This window comes from Coenobita brevimanus, chromosome 40, assembly GCF_032717465.1.
Source record: "Coenobita brevimanus isolate Jiangsu-jjx chromosome 40, ASM3271746v2, whole genome shotgun sequence".
Classification (NCBI taxonomy): Eukaryota; Metazoa; Arthropoda; class Malacostraca; order Decapoda; family Coenobitidae; genus Coenobita; species Coenobita brevimanus.
In genome coordinates this window covers 63,879,701-63,894,373 of record NC_136993.1, presented here as the reverse complement: position 1 = coordinate 63,894,373, position 14,673 = coordinate 63,879,701, and the positions used below count along the sequence as shown (strand labels likewise).

General features: G+C 41.5%; 1 protein-coding gene across 1 annotated transcript in view; it reads right to left on the bottom strand.

Moving 5' to 3' along the window:
- The window catches only part of LOC145397168 (uncharacterized), a 252,685-nt gene extending 248,920 nt beyond the window's left edge, over positions 1-3,765 (bottom strand). Inside the window, exon 1 of the mRNA XM_080270364.1 lies at positions 3,663-3,765. The gene's annotated coding sequence lies outside the window, so the exon portion shown is untranslated. The remainder of the gene's footprint in view (positions 1-3,662) is intronic.
- Positions 3,766-14,673: the final 10,908 nt, after the last annotated feature.

Here is a 14,673-nt window from a genome sequence, read left to right as displayed (position 1 = left end):
ATACATTATTTTTTCTCTGCTATAAAGGAAACATTTAGCAGTAATGTTAACTGACCCCATTTCTAACCACTTCACTATGGGATGGACTTTGTTCCGCTTCCTAATGTTGCTTGGTAACATAAGTAAACCAAAAGATGTGTCATTATTGTGGGCAAGGAAAACGAGGTAACATATGTACAGAATGCAGTTCCAGATTTGTAGGCAGTCAGTAAATGAATGTTCTAGACATTTCCGAACTGACAGTTTCATTATATAGTTACTCCATTTGAACAAGTAAAACAAAAATAAAAACATAAATTACTTTCATCATTTACTTTATGATTAATCCGCCGTGTCCCGTTGACATATATATACGTCCGAAGGTTTTGTCACTGTGACTCCTGTTGATGTATATATATGTCTGAACGTTTTGTCACTGTGACTCCCTTTAACTTATACAAACGCACCGCAATTGCAAGGTCTGTCATTTGCACATTTCATGATTTTTGGTACATAAACATGGGACACCTTCCTCTACCCAATGCCAGGAGGGGACAATGCCTTACCATGAGTGATCTCCCCCCCCACGCCACTGTCTCGGCAACTCACCTGTTACCAGTGACCTGGCCAGTAAAGACATGTCGTGCCGCAGTATGAAATTCAAGGCCAGTGTGATTCCACCAGTCGATGACAATGCAGAGTACAAAGTTTTTGTAGTGTTAGAGGAAGAAACAGTTAGAAATGATGATCAGGTAATGTCGCCAAAAAAGGTGCGGTATGTTGATGTGTTTGGTGAGTGAAACAATGCTTATATTGCCTATATTACTGTGTGAAAACCAATATACTGTTGTACTACATATATATTCGTACCAAATAAATAAATAATTACCAATTATGAGTGGTTTGGTTCCCTCCCATGGAACACATTTCCTCTAGAGCCAGCCCCATAGGAACCACAGCCAGGTAAGGATATTGTTACCTGTATTGGCCTTTTGAACCTCAGGTGAGTGATTCCTCTATGAATTTTCGATGTTTCTCATAAAAAGTGGAGGTTTCAGCCAAAAAACAAAACAAAATCGAAAATCTGCCAGGATTGGGGGAGGTCATTGGTTAAAAAATCTGCCGGGATGGTGCGAGTTAAAAAGACATCAGGCAATTTCAGACTTGGCATGGTTGTCCATGTTTTCACATTGTACAGCTTTTATTTGCCGTATAAAACTACCTGCAATTAAACTGGATGATCAACAGAACAGTGACTATCGTAGTGCAAAGGTAACCTCAGCTTAGAACCTCACCTCTTAAGTCGTTGTGGAAGAACACCACGTAACACTGTTGCCATGAACGATTTACGAATCTCCACCTGATCTGTCACCTAGAAGCAAATATGACATTAAAATATAGAAAGCAACGAAATCCCTAATTGATCTTATTCTCTCTTTCTCATGTGTCATTGATACCATAAACCCTTTCAGAGAAACGTTATGAAGAAGCTGTGATAAAGCATACCTTAAATCTTACTAGGATGATGTCCTTCCTCATTTGAAAGAAATAATTTTAATGTGAAATAAAGTACGAGTCAAAAACTCGAATATAATAATGTGTTCTTCTTAGGGAAAAACTGGCAAAGTAGTTGCCACGTTCAGTACGAGATGTCGGGACAGTGGACACACTGAGTTTAGATATTAGGAGGTCAAAGGCAGAGGGAAAGGCAGAATGATGACGACAGTTCCTTAGCTGATTAGTTGTATACGTGAAGGACTGAGAATATCCGATAACTCTTACAGAAAAGAGTTGGACAGGGAAGGGGACAAGAGTTTACTGTTTGGTGGAAACTATGCGGCTTCCGTAAATTGGGAGGGACAAAAGCATTCAGTTCACAACAGTACTGATCTTTGAAATGTCAGTAATATAAGCAAAGAGATCCAACACTGCAGTGATGTTCGAGAGGAAGTCACAAAGAAGAGGGGAGATGGCGAGAAGTTACTCCTTTACCTCAATCGTGTTTAAAATAACACACACACACACACACACACACACACACACACACACACACACACACACAGAACTACTTACAGAGTCAAAAATATCTCCTGGTCAAAGACAGCAACATGCACAGGGATAAAGAAACAGCTAAGGTAATATTCCTTTAATTTTCAAATTTTACCAGGTAGGTATTAATTTGTCAGAATGATACATAAACTTGCATTCTGTACCAAACTGTTTGAAAAGAAATTTAATGACATCCTGTAAATAACAGGACAGGAATTAAAAGAGTTATAGTCTACAGAAACGTATCGGCGCATATTAGATCAACAAAGAACGCCATGTCATTTTCATAAACTTTGGTGTACTATGGTTGAAATTATGTGTATATACTGGGGAATCATAAAAGACACCAAATAGGAGAGATACCCCTTGGGTTTACCAAGTAGTTTTATATGGGACTGACGAGACCGATGCCAGTGACAGTTCCTACGTTGCATGGACAGACACCTATCAACACAAAGGGCAGTGAAGAGGTTAAAGCGCTATTTCAATAAGATTACTCGTTTCATCTACGATGGTATTGTAGAACACTGATATATTTGAGCTGAATGGAGTTTGAATAACAACTTAAAAAAAAAAAAAAGATAAAAAGGTTTTTGAAACAAGGTTTCTGATTGCAACAGCCATGATAATGTGACCAGATCCTAGCCCATGCAGTGAGTATTTTATTATGAATTTCGTGAAAAAAAAAAAAGTATTTTCCGTAAGGATCGCTTTCTAAATAATCATTAACATATAACAGGAAATTCTGTGGGCTACATAATATTGCAAAACGATGCTGATATAATATCCATATATAATACTGAAATTAATTACTTTACTTCGGCAAACGGACTGAAATCAGCAAAGGTGTGAATAAATATAGGATTTAAATTTCACCTCGTCCCAGCTGCTTGATGGAAGGACACGGAAACTAAAATTCAGGGCCAGGCCAACAGCAACCAGTTGCTTGTAATCAATGCCCGAGTACCTGGTGCTGTTGCCCTCCATGGACTCTAGCCAGTGGGGTTCATATGGTATTGCCGTCACGTTTATCGTCGCGCCATGGAAACTGAAAAATATAATGTAGCATTCCAAATCTAAAGAAACTGCAGTGGAATATTTAGGGTGGGAGTGACTTTTTATTCATTCTATGATAATCCTATTGGAATAAAGGCAATTCCGTAGTATTCAGTGGAAATAAAGGAACTGCTTGACATTTTTATGATATTGTTACTTAGATTGTCTTATTGTTTTCGGTTAAATAAGCGTTTGTAGGCTCGATGCTCTCATATATTATATTATCTATTACAGAATAATGCAAGCTACAGGTTATACCTCTTTTACTCTAACCTGCCCCAGATTTTCAGCATTTTGCACCATATTTCACATAGCTGCGTGGCAGAAAAATATATTGGTATAGCATTTCCATAGCACTTCCTCATAACTTGCACCAATCTCTTGGTATACCTTAGCATTCAAGATGGAGAAATGACAATTATAGGCCAAGTTAGAATAAAATAGGTATAGGCCAATCTATACCAGTCAGTAATTTGGATACATTACTTATATCACTCAAGTTTGTTAATGTCCAGTAATTTTGACAGACCACATAAGATAATCCAGTTCTGAAATGTCCAGTAATCTGTTCTCATTACTTGGTGTATTTCTCCGGGAAAAGGGTGAGAGGTGTGAGACAGCGTAGACCTGTGGTGGGGGTCCAGGAGGCCACTTGCTTCACCCGGGCACCGTCAGGGCTGTACGGCAAGTGAACCAACATGCTGTACCTGCACAATACGTTTATAGTTCTCAGACAATTTGAAGTATCTCTATTCCCTCAACACCACGAGTTAGTAATTTATTATTTCTTGCAGCTAATGCTTGGACAGTTTGTCGTAGACTTTTGAAGAACCCTTGAATTTAAAAGTTGTATTTAACAGAAACAATATTTTGACTTTCACTAAGGAAAGATATAACTAACCGCTCAGTCTGAAAAGTATCATCTGAGTGAAATGTTCTGGCTGTTACAAGACTGAACGAAAATAATATGTATATAATATGTATATTCATCACATACGGCTACATTCTAGATGCCTTCGATGTTTTACAATTTACCTTTTTCATTTTCTTGCCACCTATGGTAAACTCGTGAGCCACAGTCTTTTTTAATGCAAGAAAGGAGGAACCAAAGGCTAGGAGCCTGCAAACCGTTCCTTCCATTCATTTCGAGATGCCTGGACACACTGTGTTTGAAAGACTGGAGATCATAGGAAGTAGGAAAAACAGAGAAAGGGAGACAGTTCCAGAACTGACCTGTTGCATAAATGAAGGACAGGGAGTAGGGTTACTCTTGCTTTAGAAAGCTGGACAGAAAAGGGATGAAAGTTTGTTGCTAGACAGGCGCTATGCACCCAACGTAGAGGTGGAGGGATGCAAGCAGACAGTTCAGAAGAGCAGTGACCATTGAAGTAGCGATAGATAAGAGATGAAGATGCAACATTGCAGCGAAGATACAGATGCTGTAGGGAACCAGTAAGAGGAGGAAAGTTAATGAGACGAGAAGCCTTAGACTCCACCCTGTTGAGAAGAGCTGAATTTGTGAAGCTGCCCCAAACATCAGAGTTGTACTCTACACAGGGATGAATAAAACCCGTGTTTAAATTCAACAACTATGCGAGGGTAAAGTACAGAGTCGGCATAGCAGACCTAATGTCTTGGAAGCAGATTTTACAAGAGATGTAATATGATCTTTCCAAGATAAGTCCCGAGAGAATGAAACTCCAAGTATGTTTAAGGATGATGAAGGATTATGCAGGATATTATCAAACATTAGTGGGTACTCCTGTGGAAGATTTTGTCGAGTAAATAGGTGTAAGAGCTGTCTCTGTTCTATAAAAAACAACAAGATTACTTTTACCCCAGTCAGAGATATAAGCCAAGTCAGACATTAGGTGTGCCATAGCCTCATCCCTTGTTTGTTGAAGTAACTGTTGAGATGGGCGTTGCAGGAACCGAATGGAAAGGTGAAGGGTGGAGTCATCAGCGTATGAGTGGACAGGGTTAAGTGCACAGCTTAGAAGGTCACTGATGAATAAAAGGAAGAGAGTTGGTGATAGGGTAGAGCCCTGAGGAACACCAATGCTGGCACATCTAGGAGAAGAACGGTGGCCGTCTACAACAGTACTTATAGAACGACCAGAAAGGAAGCTATAGATGAAAGCACAGATAAAAGGATAGAAACCGTACGAGGGCAGTTAGGAAATTAAAGATTTATGCCAGACTGCATCGAATGCCTTTGAAATGTCAAATGCAATGGCAAAGCTTTCGCCAAAGTCCCGAAAGGAGGATGACCAGGAGTCTGAAAGGTAGGTGAGTAGATCACCAGGGGAGCGTCTCTGACAGAACCCATACTGACGATCAGAAAGAAGGTTCTAATAAGAAAGATTCTTTAAAATTTTTCTGTTATGGATAGATTCAAAAACTTTTGAGACGCAGGATGTATAAGCAATTGGATGATAGTTAGAGGGTTGGGAATGGTCACCCTTCTTTGGGACTGGCTGAATGAGAGCAAACTTCCAGCAAGAAGGAAAGGTACAAGTTGATAGGCAAAGGCAATAGAGTTTACTTACGCAGGGTGTAAGCACAGAAGCACAGTTCTTGAGGACAACAGGAGGGACCCCATCAGACCCATATGCCTTGTTAGTATTGAGGCCAGCGATGGCAGAAAATACTTCAAATGAAGAAATTTTAATGTCAGCCATGAGGAAGTCAGAGGGGGGAAGTGATGGAGGAAAAGCACTGGAATCGTCTAAGGTGGAATTGGATAAGAATGTCTGAGTGAAGAGTTCTTCTTTATCAGCAGCAGAAATAGCGACAGAACCATCAGAGTAGACAAGAGGAGGGATGGATGATGAGGTAAAGTTGTTAGAAAGATTTTTGGCAAGGTGCCACAAGGAGTGGAAAGAATTCAAGTTGGAGAGTTGAGAGCATTTAGTACAGATGAAATTATTTTTTATCACAGTGAAGAACAGACTTAGCACGAGTCCGGGCAGAAACATAAGAAAAATGTGATTCAGAGGTGAGTTGGCTCCAGTATCTTAAGGCCTTCTTCTTCGTGTGTATAGCATTAGAACAAGTGTGATTAAACCAAGGCTTTTTTGCATTAGTCAGAGGATATAAGAAAGGAATGTATGCTTCCATGCCCGAGAGAATAACCTCCGTAATGTAATGAGCGAGACACACTCAGATGGCTCCCGGCCGTGGAATCAATAATAATTTCAGGTAAAATAAAAGAAATACTGCCTCAGGGCCTCACAGTCAGCAGCTCCAAAGTGCCACGACTGATGCTTCTTTGGAGGGTCCACAGGCCATACCGGAGTGATAGGACAACTTAAGGTAACAAGGTTGTGATCGGAGGAGCCCAACGGAGAGAAAAGATTCCCAGTGTAAGCAGAAGGATTAGTTTTCAGAGGTCAAGTATATTGCAACTCTCTCCAAGGCAGTCAGGGATATGGGTAGGGTGCTGTTCAAGGTGCACTAGGTCATTAAATATAGAAAAGACTTAGGATTGTTCACTAAGTGGATCAGTGAAAGGAGAGGAGAGCCAAAGGTGGTGGTGAACTTTGAAATCTCCTAGAATGGAGATTTCAGAGAAGAGAGAAATGGATAGGATGTGTTCCATCGTAGACGTAAGATAGTGGACGAATTTTTCATAGTCAGTAGAGTTAGGGGATAAGCAAACAACACAGATACATTTAGGTTGTACATACCATCCACTGTTTTCCTCTTGCTGAAACGAAGTCGTACCTAGGGTTTCTCAAGGGTAAAAGACCAGTAACTCTAGTCTGTTCACTCTAAAATAGACTAAAATTACCATTTCTCCGTCTCTAATGATAAACTGTAACTAGATATCAACACCATAATATATTGCTGGTAATGAAAAGTGTCATAGAAAGGATGAATAATCTCAGAATTGTTATTCTGCTACTGAGCTCTGTGAAATACGATGCAAAAGGGAAAAAAAAATCTGGGAGTAGTTAACATGGATGAAACGTAGTGAAATATAGACCACACAAGTAACAATGCCAATGAGTGTTGTTCCTCATTCAATCCACCAAATGTTTGAACTACCAGTTGCATACTAGACAGTGGGCTTTTATTCGGTGTGGAACTCTGGCTACGATTTCCTTGTATCCGTTGGGGATATTAGAGGGTTGGCAGTTACTGCTGCCAAAACTGTACGTGTATATTTACCACCTAAATATTAAAATTTATGAGATGTTATGGTTTTGAAAGTGTTAACACCTTGTCTGTGATCACGTTTACATCATGCCGGCTATTTTTAGCCCTATGGGTCACCCCAGTGCCAGCCATTTTTCGACCTTTTTTTGAGGGGGGCTAAAATGATAGATTTTGATGTGGAAACAACGAATTTCACCATTAAAATGCTCACTGAGGCTCGGAAATGAGTTTTATTGAGTCCTGCATACTCGTGTACAGGTATAGCCTCTCTCTTATGCTCACCACGTACGTGAGAGAAAGCCGTTTTCACTGTAATGTATACTCAGGTATTTATGCTGGGAAGGTATAGCAATGTTCAGTACACTTTTCTGGTTACTTATTACTTCAGCATCTATCACAATTTGTGTGTCTTGCTCACTGTGAATGCATTATCTTACACTTACTTGAAGATATGTACAACATGACTTCATTATGTACAGTCCTGGCACTTACAAGAAGGTATTTACAATTTGACTTCACTGTATGGTCCTTACACTTACAAGAAAATATTCTCAATTTACACTTACATGAAAATATTTACAAAATGCCCTGACTTTGTACAGCACTGGGTGAGGCACACAGGCAGAGTGAGGCAGAGTGAGCGTGAGGGGGGGAACGAGTAAGTTTATGGCCTTGACAGCCTGGGGGATGGTAGAGGAACAGTTACCTTACATGCCTGCCAATTTTTACCTGCAAATCTTGAAAAATGCGGTCACAGTACAGTGAAGTTTTTTATTTTAAACCATTTTATAACGGCACTGGCACTGGCCGCGGAACTATGTCAGACCGTTTTAAAATGGCACTGGCAAGCGGCGGGTTAAAAGACACACAAAAGCATAAGAAGGTATCCCGTGCAAAATCAGTAAAGAAAGTGGATTTGCCTACTCCCTTAAGGCAATGGGGACATGACACAAATGACAAGACATTTATATTACAAAGGAGGATATGGACTCATATATAAAAATAGTGATTTCTGCATGTCAGTGGCCGAGGTGTACGTGGTGCACGTACCCACTGACTCAGTTCCAGCAGGCCAGATGTGGGGACAGTCGAAACTTTTGTATGGGAGGAAGGGGAAGTGCTTCAGCCTGAGGCAGCTGCTTTTGATAATTCTCAGGCAAGTATTTGGGCAGATTCCCAGAGAACAGCCAGCATTTTTTCACTGTCTGTAATGGATTACTATGGACACAAGATTTCTGTCACCAGGAAACCTCTCTACACTGGCTTCACCTCCCTTTCTGTGGCAAGAGCCAACATGATGGAATGTTATCCTGTTGAAATCGGTGAGTCATACTTGTGGCCAGCTCTTACCATATTGATGGGTCAAAAAAAAAAAAAAAAAATGCACGCCATGCAGGACTGTTGGATCATGTACGACCTCAAGCCACACCTGTCTTTGGGAAGCAATGCTGGGAATGCTACTAATAAAATGTAGTGGCGCTCCCATTCCCGTTACTAGCTCGAAAAAGTAGTGGCGTTACTGGTTTCACTACTTCACATGAAATGTAGGAACACTCCCGCTCCCGCTCCTGCTACTTTGGATAGGAAAAAGGTACACGAAGGAAAGGTTAACAAAAATCTGTGTTACAGCAATACACTATACTCTGTTTTGATAATATTAGTCAGTCTGAGTGGTTATGCTGTGTACCAGTAATGTCAGTATATATTAATATTGAAAATAAAAAAAACATCATATACATGTCGGTGTCACTTTGATGAAGCTTAGAGCCGAAGGCACAGGAAAAAGCTATTTACTGTATAATGTAACAAATGTACTTTTACATTGTTACTTAGTATACCTATTGAAAGTCTATCTATTCTATCTATATACCTAGGCTGCTTCCCTCAAGGAAAGGGAGGTAGCCGAGACAGGACGACACACTCCCCATTTACTCATCCATTCAAACACATTCATTCGCATCTTAGCCCCAAAGGGGAGAACGGACAGATCCTCACTGCACCACACCGCACAAGGGTCAACTGCGCAATGCAATCAGTGACATCCGCAGCAGGGCCCGACAGCAGAACTGGTTTACCCCTGCCACATCATAACAGACCCATCCCCTTACCCGCACCTGACCTGACTAGCTGATCAGACCAAATGCGGGAGAATATCCCCTCAGGGCTGCGTCATCACTTATTCATTCACAATTTCTCTCCATTTATTTCTGTCACGCACAGCCACTCTTCCTTGCTCAACAGACATCCCTCTCGCATCCAGTGCTCTCTTCACACTGTCCATCCATCCTATTCGTGGTCTTCCTCTCAGCCTTTCACCTCTCACATCAGATCTAGTTATCTTTTTCACCAATCGCTCATTATCCATTCTCTCCATATGCCCAAACCATGGCAACACCCTCTGCTCAACTCTACCAGCCATCTCCCGAACAACTCCAGTTCTCCTTCACACTTCATCATTTCGCACCCGATCCATACGCGTCACTCCACACATACTCCTCAGACACCTCATCTCCGTTACATTCAAACTTTTCCTCTCTGCTACACCCATATTCCATGTTTCAGCCCCATATAATGCAGTCGGTACCACAACACCCTCATACAGCCTTCTCTTTACATCCATTCTAAGCGAACGACATTTAAACACTTTTTTCATTCCTCCCAGCACCTTTCCTACTTCATTTATTCTAAACTTCACTTCTGCATCTATTCTTCCATCCACACCAACATGTGACCCTAGATATTTAAAACAATCTACCTCCTCAAGCAACTCACCATTCAAAACTATATTCATCCCCCTACCATCTATCAACCTCGTACACTTCATCACTTTACTCTTATTCTCATTTACTTTCAATTTCCTCCTTTCACACACCCTTCCAAACTCCTCTACCAACTGTCTCAATCTCTCCTCTCAATCAGTCACCAGTGCAGTATCATCTGCAAACAGCAGCTGCTTCAGATTCCACTCTCCACCATCAACATTTACCAGACTCAGACCACCTAAAACTCTTTCATTCACGTCCCTTACAACACCATCCATGTAAATATTAAACAACCAAGGCGACATCACACATCCCTGTCGCAGCCCCACTCTCACGGGAAACCAATCACTCACAGCATTTCCCACTCTTACACACGCTCTACTATTTACATAAAAACTTTTCACCCCTTTTAGTAACCTACCATCAAGTCCATACAATCTTAAAACAGTCCACAAAGCCTCCCTATCAATTCTATCATATGCTTTCTCTGAATCCATAAATGCCCAAAACACATCCTTGCCTTTCGCTAAATACTTTTCACACACTTGTCTCACAGCACATACCTGATCAACACATCTCCTCCCTCTCCTAAAGCCACACTGCTCATCACCAATCACTCCCTCTGTACCCTCTCTAACTCTCATAATTAACACTCTACCATACACCTTACCTACAACACTCAACAGACTTATACCCCTAAAGCTAGTACATTCATACTTATCACCCTTGCATTTATACAACGGGACCACACAAGCACTTGCCCAGTCAATTGGCACCATACCTTTCCCAATCTTACTAACCAGTCAACAATAGTCACTCCACCACCCTTCAGGCATTCCACAGCACACCCATCCATACCTGCAGCTTTCCCTGTTTTCATCTCCTTTACTGCCTTCTCCACTTCCTCCTTCGTGATCAAAGAATCATTCAACTCTCCCAACACGTTTATTCCTTGCACCCTTCCATCTGCCACAATATCAGCCACCATTTCTCCTCTACATTTAACAATCTTTCAAAATACTCTGCCCATCTCTTCCTTACTGCATCTATCTCAGTTAACATCCTTCCATCCTCTGCTTTTACTCGTTCTTCCTTCCCAGACTCTCCCTTTCTCACCCTTTTCACCTCCTTCCAAAACATTTTCTTATTCTGTTGAAAATTCTCTGTCAGCTGCCTACCCCACCTCTCATCTGCTGCCACTTTAGCATCACGCACAGCCCTTCTCGCTCTATTCCTCTTTTCCTTATACCTTTCATGTGACATCTCATCCTTCCTCTGCAGCCACACTTCATATGCACGTCTCTTCTCAGCCACAGCCATACTTACTTCCTCGCACCACCATTCACTTCCTTTTCTTACACCACCACCCATGCGTCTCACACAACACACCTCTTCTGCATGCCCCCCCACAGCACTCTTAAACAACTGCCATTCCTCCTCCACGCTGCCATTTTCCTGATCTTTCACTGCGTTCCACTCATCTTTAAAAATCTCCTGATACTCTATCTTTTTCTCTCTTTTATCCAACTCACTCACTTTCAAAACCTCCCTGCCACACCTAACCCTCCTAGCTCTCACCCATCTCTTATCTACTCTAAACTTTCCCTCCACCAGGTAGTGGTCAGACATACCTCCACCCTCCCCTCTCAGAACTCTCACATCCAACAATCTTCCTACTACTGTACATTCCTAGACACAACCACATAGTCCATCAAAGCTCTATCAACAACCCTTCCACCCTCCTGTCTCACCCATGTATACTTATAAATATCTTTATTCTCAAACAGCGTATTCCCAATCACCATCTCTCGCTCAACACACATCGCTATCATTCGTTCCTCACTTTCATTTCTTCCAGGCACACCATGCATACCGACTACGCCTTCAACTGCTATATTTCCCACTCAAGCATTCAGATCTCCCATCATTACCACATTCACATTCGCTCCAAAACTCTGCAGACACTCATCAACATCATTCCAGAAAGACTCCCTCTCTTGTTCATCCCTTTCACTACCAGGCCCATATGCACTCACAAACACCCACAACTCACGTTCAAATTTCGTTTTCACCCACATCAGTCTCGATGACACGTCCTTCCATTCAGTCACATAATGCTGTACTTCCGGACTCACTAACAAGGCCACACCTTCTCTTGCCCTTCCTCTATCAACACCTGACAATCTTCCATTCACACTTCCAAACATAGATTCCCCCTTCCCTTTCATCTTCGTTTCACTCAAAGCTAACACATCCAACTTTCTTCTCACAAACATTCTCCCAGTCTCCTCCCTTTTTGCCTCAATCGTACTACATCCACGCACATTCATAGACCCAATCTTCAGGGTACGGGGATAACTCCATCCCCCATCCCTTTCTCTGGCCTGTCTCTTTTTAGGAACTAAAAAACAGAGGAGGGGGTCCCTAGTCCCCTCACCCCGCCCCTTTTAGTCGCCTTTTACGACACTCAGGGAATACGGTGGCAGTATTCTTCCTACTGAAAGTAACATATGTAAATAAAAGGCAAAAAAGATGTGGCTTACCATTGATACATATTATATAGATTTATTATATTTTCAATGAAATGTTCAAAAACGAAAGTGAAAATGAACTGGGGCTTTCTTTTAAAGGCTATTTATACAATAGCAATGTTTTTTCCATTACTTTAAACTGAAAGTAACATACTGTTGCGAAATAATATCGTAGTGAGTAAGAATTAATCTGAAAGTGAAAGTGAGGCAGAGAGAGGGAGTTAGAGACGAGGATAGTTAGAGGTGTGTGTGTGTGTGTGTGTGTATTCTTCGCGTGAGTAGCGAGGAGCGCGGTAACGCGTGGGTAGGCCAAAAAGTAGCGGCGCTTTCAGTTCCGCTACTGGCTAAAATAAGTAATGGCGTTACCACCAAAGCTATTAAAATAGTAGCGGTGCTATGTAGCGCCGCTACTAATAGCGGCGCTATTCCCAGCTTTGTTGGGAAGTACATGGCATATAATAGTGTTACTTGCAATACTACAGTTCCTGCACTTTTCTCCCACCCTGGGACTCTTACCCAGTACAAGGTGTGGATACTTCGCCCGGTTCTGACCATGGTAAAAGTACCTTCCCCCATTTGTTATTATTATTATTTTTTGTCTTTACAGAGAATGGTGACAGACAAGTAGTATGTTTTCTACTGTGAATGAATTGCTTTTATCCAATACATCCCTCTCTCCCCCCCCCCCTCTCACTGCCTCATGGCTGACATGAAAATTTCTTCAACTGATGTGTTTGCTGCCATCACTGGCCTCAATGCTGACAAGGCATATGGGCCTGCATCATCTTTTACCGAAAAGTCATCCTCTTCCAGTAGTCCTCAAGAACTGTGCTTATTTGCTTACACCCAGACTGGGTAAACTCTTTAATATTTGTCTACCAGCTTGTAAGTTTCCTTTTTGACTGGAAGTTTGCTCCCAGAGAAGTGTGTCCATTCCCATCCCCTCTAAATATCGCCCAGTTGCATTAACATCCAGTATTTCAACAGTTTTTCAATCTATTCTTTATGAAAAAAAAATTGCAGCACCTTTATTATCACAACCTTCTTTCTGATTCTCAGTATGGGTTTATCCAAAGGCGATTTTCCCACCTTCCTTTCAGACTTCTGGTCATCTTCGTGTTCTCCTGTCAGGACTTAGGGATAGCTTAGCCATTGTACTTGACATATCAAAGGGTTCTTCTCGAGTCTGGCGTAATTCTTTTTCCAAACTTCCCTCTTAGGGTTTCTAACCCTCTATCTGTCCCTTCACCTCTAGTCGGTCAGTAACTGCTGTTGTAGACGACCATTGTTCTTCTAATAGGGCTATCAGTAGTGGTGTCCCTCAGGGCTCTGTCCTATCACAACCTCTGTTCCTTATATTTTTGTCAATGGCCTTCAGACACCTAACCCTATTGACTCATACGTTGATGACTCCACCATTCACCTCTCCAACCACTTCCCGCAGCATCCATTTCGGCAGGTACTCCATCAAATAAGAGATGAGGCTATGGCACGCTATTATCTGACTTGACTTATATCTCTGACTTGACTGAAAGTAATTTTGTTTTTTCGAATGCATCAAAAACTAATTTCTTACATCTTTCGACCCGTCAGAATCTACCAAAGAAATATTCACTAATTTTTAACATTACCCAACTTAACCTTGCATCATCTTTTAGCATACTTGAGGTTTCTTTCTCTCGGGGTTTATCTTGGAATGAATAAATAATGTCGCTTATAAACTCTGCTTCCAAGAGATTTGGTCTGCTGTGTCGACTACTTACCTTCTTTACCCCAGCACAGTAGTTGACTTTATACAGTGGTTTTATTCAGCCCAGTGTAGAGTGCAAATCTCATGTGTTGGGAGGTTCCCCACATACAGCTCTTCTTAACTAGGTGGAGTCAAATGATTTTCGTCTCATTAACTCTCCTTCACTTACTGGTCCCTTCAGTCTATCTCTTCGCTGCACTGTAACATCTTGATCTCTGATCTTTCAGTAGTTAAATGGTCACTGCTCCTCTGAACTGTCTGGTTCCATCCCTTCTCCACTATAATGAGCGTGTAGCACCTGTCTAACAGCAAACTCTCATCTGTTTTCTGTTGAGCTTTCTAATGCAAGAGTTACCTATTAATCCCAATCCTTCATATCTGCAAC